The sequence below is a fragment of the Anser anser genome, assembly GCF_964211835.1.
Source record: "Anser anser genome assembly, chromosome: 1".
Lineage (NCBI taxonomy): Eukaryota > Metazoa > Chordata > Aves > Anseriformes > Anatidae > Anser > Anser anser.
The window spans coordinates 5752716-5760189 of record NC_139720.1 but is presented as its reverse complement, the minus strand read 5'-3'; the positions used below and the strand labels follow the sequence as shown (position 1 = coordinate 5760189).

At 35.3% G+C, this 7474-nt stretch overlaps 1 long non-coding RNA gene across 1 annotated transcript; it reads left to right on the top strand.

Moving 5' to 3' along the window:
- Positions 1 to 350: 350 nt before the first annotated feature.
- Positions 351 to 3675, top strand: LOC310892832. Its single transcript, XR_014578506.1, has 2 exons — positions 351 to 936; positions 1048 to 3675. It is a non-coding gene; the product is annotated as an uncharacterized lncRNA (long non-coding RNA).
- The last annotated feature ends 3799 nt before the right edge of the window (positions 3676 to 7474 follow it).

Sequence of the window (7474 nt, the reverse complement as noted above, 5' to 3'; positions counted from 1 at the left end):
TTGTTACTGCACTACCTAGCAACTGCTACTGGAGCTCTTTTGCTTAGTACCTCTTACTGCCTAATAACAACTGTTGTTCAGTTTGCACACTGATGATTCCTGATTCCACTTGTCACAAGTGAAACTATTATTTATTTATTTATTTATTTATTTATTTATTTATTTTTAAGACCTATTTTGGGGTTTCATTTGCTTTCCTGTATGTAGGTTTATTTAGATTCTAAAAAAAGATGTATATGTCTTTAAGTTTTATTATTTTAAACATACAGAATTACTTCAAACAACTGCCAGATGTTCAAGAGGAAATCCAAAATAGATGCATGAAGCTGAAGGAGTACAAAGCTAATTCTTATACCTGAAATTCTCCATTGCTACCAGGATGTACTGCCAATAAGTCACAGGTGTCTACACACCATAAACAGGTGAAACAAATAAAATGTGACATGCTTGATAGTTTTGAGACTTGCAAGCCTAAGTACGTTTGTGCACATATACTTGGCAAGTCTATTTGTCTTCTTAGAGATTGTTAGGACTGAAAAGAAATTCACTTCTGCACTAAAACCCATAAGAAATCTGCTGTTATATGGGAAGCTCTGTGGACTTTGTAACAAGCTCTCTGTGTTTCAGGAATAAGTATTTCCCACTCTCTGTCTCCTTCTATTGGTAGATGCAACATGGGAAACATGGTAGGGAGATGTGAAGGGTTAGCAGCCTGACCCTGATACCTGAACACATATTAAGTGGAGGCAGGTGCAAAAGGGAAAGGTGAGAAGGAATGCCTGAGAAAGCAAAATGCAGAAAGAAATGAAGGGTGAATAAAAGCTGCTCTTGAAGTCAGTGGGTGTTTTCAATTGACTATGGTGAGTGCAGAATTTAACCCTAGATTTTCTAGTGGAATAAGTCCTCCCTTTACATCATTCAAGCTGCTACAGCAAGGTATGGATTTGTTTCTTGCTTTTAAGCCATGTTCTTGTCCTAGTTTTGTTATCTCCTTCATGCCTGATTGTTTATATTTTCTCCCCCTTTAACATTACTAATCTGCCTCAGATAAAAACATCCTGAAGATGGGTTTACTTGGCCTTCTTTCAATGTGGAATGTTTTGGAAAGACTTTAAATGAAGCTCTTTTGAGATGGGATGCTTCCGCTTGATGTCTGCGTGCAAGAACAGGTGTAGGCTCCATATGACTACATCACTAACCACCTACATTTTGAACACATTCCTCTTCATTAAACACTTTAAATTTGCCGGTGGGATCCTGTCTGCTGTGGAAGGCAGCCTTCAGCTGTGCCTGGGGCCAGGCTTGTGTGCCTGGTGCCTATATGGAGACTGCAGCTGATCTCAAATGTAGCCTTGGAGGCTATGCCTTTAATAGAAAATTAAATGGCCTAGGGAATGTTCTCTATGTATTTAGCTGAAATTTTACTAGTTGCAACTGGATGTATGTGTGAAAACTGCCTGATGAAAATTATTCCTGCCTAAGCTAGACCCCATTCCAAGCCTGGGAATCAATGTGCAGAATATGATTTGGATCAGGTCAAAATTATGCTGGTGACTTTGCTGGCAGCTTGATGGTGAGCATGACTGAAATACAAGTACTTGTGTCTTGTGCCCTCCCCTGTTCAGTTCACTGGCTATATAGATACAGCCAGCACACCTCTCTTTCTGCAGTACAGAAATACCTTGAATAAATAGTTTATTGCTTTGTACTTCTGGTAGCAGTATGAAGAACTTGAAATTTTACTGTCCTTTTCCCTGAGTCATCAGCCATTTTCTCTGACTGGTGAGAAAAAAAAAATTAAAAGCTGAAAAAAAACCACTTCATTAAGAACAGAGTATTTTCTCTAACCTAAAACAAACTTTGTCTGAGGAAAAAATAAGTGTTTTAATTAACATATTTTCTTTAAAAGAAAGGAAAAAATAAACACAACATCTTGAACAAGTCAAATAATTTATTATTTTATGTATTTTTTTTTTTTTTCAAATTTATTTGGAATGAAAAGAAGTCAGCCAAACTAAACTGAATTTTTGGACTATCTGTACTGTCCTAAAACTGCAATTTTTAGTGAAAAGTATACTGTGCAAAAGTGTTCTCTGTCTTATGAAAAAAAAAGATAATTCAGAATGTCACAAATTCACTATTTTTATTTGTTTTTAATTTTATTATATCCTTTAAAAATTGAAGATAATTTCAAATGCAAGATAAACATTATTTTTTTATTATTTCTTATTTTATTTTATTTTTTTTACTTTTCCTGACTTGGTTTTCTGAAGAGTTACAGAGTTGATATATATATATATATATATATATTTTACATTTCTAAGACAAGTTTAACAATTTCAAAAAACAATAAAATCCATTAAATACTGTGTGTTTGTATATTTTGGTTTATATTGCATTCAGCACACTGTGGGCAGGGTGAAGAACACGTTAGGGTGGAACACGTTAATGAACTAATATTTTGCTCATTCAGATAATGATAGAACAAGGAGGAATGGTTTTAAACTAAAAAATGGAAGATTTAGATTTGATGTTAGGAGGAAATTCTTCACTCAGAGGGTAGTGAGGCACTGGGACAGGTTGCCCAGAGAGGTTGTGGATGCCCCATAACTGGAGGTGTTCAAGGCCAGGTTGGATGGGGCCATGGCCAACCTGATCTAGTGGGAGGTGTCCCTGCCCATGTCAGGGGGTTGGAACTTGATGATCTTTAAGGTCCCTTCCAACCCAAGCCATCCCATGATCACTGTTCTCTGCAGAAGGTTATATTCTTTTTCTTTTGGAAACTCCATTTTCTCTCTAGTTATGAAAAACTTTGCAGATCTGATATGGGGCTTTGTGTCATGCTAAGTCTTGCTCTCCTTTAAATCTATTATCTCTTGTTGAGATCCTCCATCCTGTTCACCTCTTGCATTTAGTTCCATCATAAGGACATTTTTCTGGTTGTATCCATATGTTAAGCACCACTTTAGAACATACAGTCAAGTTAATGACATTGAGAGAGTATCTCAGATTTCCTTTAAGATGTTTGAGTTTCTCTCCTGGCTCCTCAGAGAGAATTTCTCACAGTTAATATTCTCATCTCTTTCAGAATCTCCATCTTGATCCATTACTTTGTTACACATCCCTTTGTTCAAATATGCTCTACCCCATGGAAAATAAAATAAAACAAAATAAAGCTTTGAAACTAGTGAAGGTGAAAGTCTTTTTTTTTTTTTTTTTCCTCCCCACCATTTCTCTGGGGTGTTTCACCTCCCTTCTGAATCACTTTGGCTCATGACCATGCCACGTTTTGTACAGGTGCACAAGTGAGCTCAAAATAGAATATTAACACTTGACTTTGGGAAAAATCTGACACAACTCAGAATTCATAAGACTTTTTTTTCTACACAGAAAGCAGTAATCTTTGTCTAGAGGTAAATCTGATGGCTAACTCCACACATCGGCCCTCCTCTGTTTAGAAACACCAAGTCATATCACTGCTACACCTACAATAATCAGCTAGTGGGTCCAGAGATTTTCAGTAAATTTATACAAATTAGACAATTGAACTTAGTCATTTTGTTTTATTATTATTATTATTTAATTTTATTTTATCATGCATGTTGCAAGACTAGCTGTGCAATGAGCCAATGTACAGAACACAGGGAAAACATAACGAACAAAATAAAAGGGAGGGTGTTTGATGAATTTCAAAGCTTGATCTGTTGGGAACACTTTAACATTTATATATATATATATATTGTTGTGTAGTATGGACAGTAACTATGCAGCTCCTTTGGTATGGAAATCATTCACAGACTGCATGATCAATATTCATCCCTTATCACACCAATTAACAAACTGTGAATAATTGGGAAATAAACATGAATGCATGAAGGACCACAAGCATCTAGATAGCTACTAATAAGGATATGTTTGAAGTAATCACACACAAATTAAATTTTAAATGTGTTTTTCCCCCTAGAAAGGTGTCTCAATATTAATTAAAGAATGCAATCTTTTTTTTTTAAAGTGTGACTGTTCTAAAAACCTGCCTTTAAATTTAATCTAAACGCAAATAATAAATAAATTAAAACACAGATTTTTAATTGATAAAGAATGCTTAATTTTGTTAGCAACATACTCTGTATTTAAAATGATGTCTTAAATACTTTTTATACCTCTTTTAATGATGGTTTGTATTTCAAAGAATTATTCCTCTGCTTAGATAACATTGTGAAAAAGAAAAAAAAATTATGAAAATTACTAAACAAACCTGAATCCTTCCAAGAATTGCTCATCTGTGCTATTTCTCTGTATTTTCACTTCACAACACAATCTTGTTTGGAATTAGAAAATGAAAGCATGGAAATAGCATGGAAAGCAATTTTTTGCAGCATTTTTAGCTCTTTAAGGACAGTCCAGATCTAGTCTGAGGACTTAAGAATTATCAGTTTTGATACAAGAAGTTCAGTCAGACTAAATTATTGTCACAATTTTGCAGAGTCCTAACTGATCCCCAGCACAGTTCATAACATAACATGGCTGAAGCAGGCTTTCTGCACTTCGTGTTTGATTACTTCACGCAACATTACCTTCAAAGATGGAGACCTTATATACTGGGAATCTTTCACTGAATAAATATTCAAACATAGAAATGATTTATCACAGGTATTTAACTAATAAGTATTTCCCATGGTTAATTGGCATCACATTTAAGCAAAGCATGGGTCCCACTGCTGACCTTAAACTAAGTTGGAGTCAAAAGACTGTATAAGAACAGCAGTCTCTGTGTTTGTTTGTTTGTTTGTTTTTAATGTCTTTTTAACCTACTGTTTGGGAGATTAACCTTTTTTTTAATTACTATTTTTGGTTGTTTGATTGTTTGATTGTTTTGTTCTGTTTTATATTTAATTTCATTTATTTCATTTTTTTGCCTTTTTTGTTTGTTTGTTTGTTTATTTTTTGTTGTTGTTCCAGCTGCCTGGTTTGCAACACAGGTTTCAAAGGATTTACCCTAAAAAGAGAAATCTTCAGATAAGAACCTGGTCAAATATAACCATTTTATCTGTCACAATTTTCAAAAACAGGAAAACAGATAGATCTGTTTTCCCCAAGTACCATAATATTTGGTTATTTTCAAATGAGCTGTGAAAAAGATTACAGCAGTACTCTTCTACTCTTTTACTTTTTTTCTTTTTTTTTTTTTTTTTGTGTCAGCTACTAAGACTTTGCTGTCAATTATATTTAGTTCATAATGAATTGAATCCAGAGCATTTATACCTACCATATGATGGCCCAATATGGAACACAGCACCACCTTTAGAAACCCGAATATGAAGATTTTTTATGAGTCAAAGAGAAGGGGCAGATGAAGAAGTCTGTATGGGAGTACAAATATTTCTGTTTAATACCGTATTCACAATAAAACTTTCTACTGTAAATCTTACTCAAGGAGTCTGACCACTGCAGGCTACCAAGAATGGACCATGGAAGAGAGTAACTGTTCAAAGAAATATTGACAAAGAGTGGGAGAAAAGGAATTGTGAGATACAGTGGGACCTGAAAAATATTTTGGTTCGAGTAATATGTAGTGAAGCTGGAAAAAAATGAGTAAGCTTCATAAATTTGATGAGTACTGCTCTCCCAAGAAAAATGATACTTTGTAAAAGAGAGAATTGATTGGTAAGTGAAAAAAAGTTATTTATTTATTTTTTGACTGATCTTAAGCTCATGAGTAAGATGTGTAAATATAGTACTTTGTCAGGCTGCATGAAAAGAGATCAGATAGTGACCGGTATCAAAGTTCCAAAGCTGTGAGAAAGGACTGCCGGAAGATACAGATTTAGACTTAGGGAAAATGCTATCAGGATGTGCCAAGCTGCAGAAATACTCAAGGCAGAATGAAAAAGTTAAAACGAAATCAAGTTGCAGCTACTCTCGACAGACTGACCAGCAGGAGAGGAAACTGGGAAGCAGGAGGTCACAGCAAAGTGAGAGATTTGGAAGAGATGCTGTAGAATAAACAGGAAGAAAATGTCAAAGAAAAAAAGTGATTGAGAAGTGGGAACATGCACAGACCCAGAAAACATCCAGCATTTAGAAATAAACACAACCGTTTTGCAAGAGTTTTCAGCCCAGAGTAACAGGAGCAAAAAAGAACATCTCACGACTCGTTGATCAGGAGAGCAGAGAGTGACAGGGTTTGCAGGGACAGGTAGTAGACTTTTCAAAGGGCCGGCTTAGACAGTCAGAAAAATAGTCAAGCTGTCATGCACACCAGGTCTTCTTCTAGGGGATACAGCAGACAGCAACATGGAGGAGTTCTTCATGGGGATTGCCTGAATGATGCTGAAACAAAGAATGATTTTTTTAAAAATTTAAAAAAAATAATGAAATACTTATAAATTATAAACTAAACATAGATCTGATAAAAAAAAAAGTGAACGAAAAATGCAAATACATAGAGGAAAGAAGCATAATTTGAGAACACTTTGCATGAAACTAGTTCTGAATAAAGTATTCTGATCTGAAGTTGAACTGGAACTGATCGAGTTTCTAGGAGTTACAGGAATAAAAAGGCAATATTGGGTTTAAAAACATGTTTAGTCCAGGTTGAATTCAGAGAGTGTAAAGATCGAAGAAACCTAGAAAATGTAATAATGTAAATATAAGAAACAATTATCCGGTCTCAGAAACAATGTGGATTAACTTTGCAGGGACTGCAGCAATGGATGAGACACTGTAGAAAATTTGTAAGACTTGGTGTAAGATCGCATGGGAATTATGAAATATATCCACAGAATCTTACTTATTCACATGAGAGTTTTCTGTAACTGATGATGTAGCACTTAGAGGTACTGGACCACTTGCTCCAAAATACGACACCTTTAAATGATTTATGTTAACAGAAAAATGTAAAAGACAAAGTGATATGATAAGCTATGTATTGCTAGGTTATGGGATTGAAGGTTCATCCCTACAAGCACTAAGGAGCTTTGAGGCACCAGGGCTGGCAGAGAACCCCAGTAAGTTATTCAGAGAAAGGTCCACTTACCTCTGCTCCCAGGCCTGTCCCCAGAGAACATCAAGCACATAGTCTGGAGGTGACACCCATCACAAATCAACAGGAGCACCTTCTGGATCGTCCTGCAGAATGATGGCTTACTGTCTTGGGGTAGGCAGCTTCAATGCAGGGGAAGAGCCTGTAGGGGTTTTCCAAGACTTAGTATGGACTGGCAAACTATCCTTTAATACTGAGTTACTATTCCCACTAACGTGAGGTTGTATTATTGAAGAAACTGTCATCAAATCAAGTCACAGACAGAATTAAAGCTGTATGTAATAAGCAGAGTATTCTAGAAATTGCTATAATTGATAATGGTCTGCAGCTTGATAGAAAGGACTTCAAAGCATTAGGGAATTATGGATTCAAAAGTGGAATGAGACATTCCAAATACACTTATTAAAATGTCTGGCAAAAAAAAATATATAA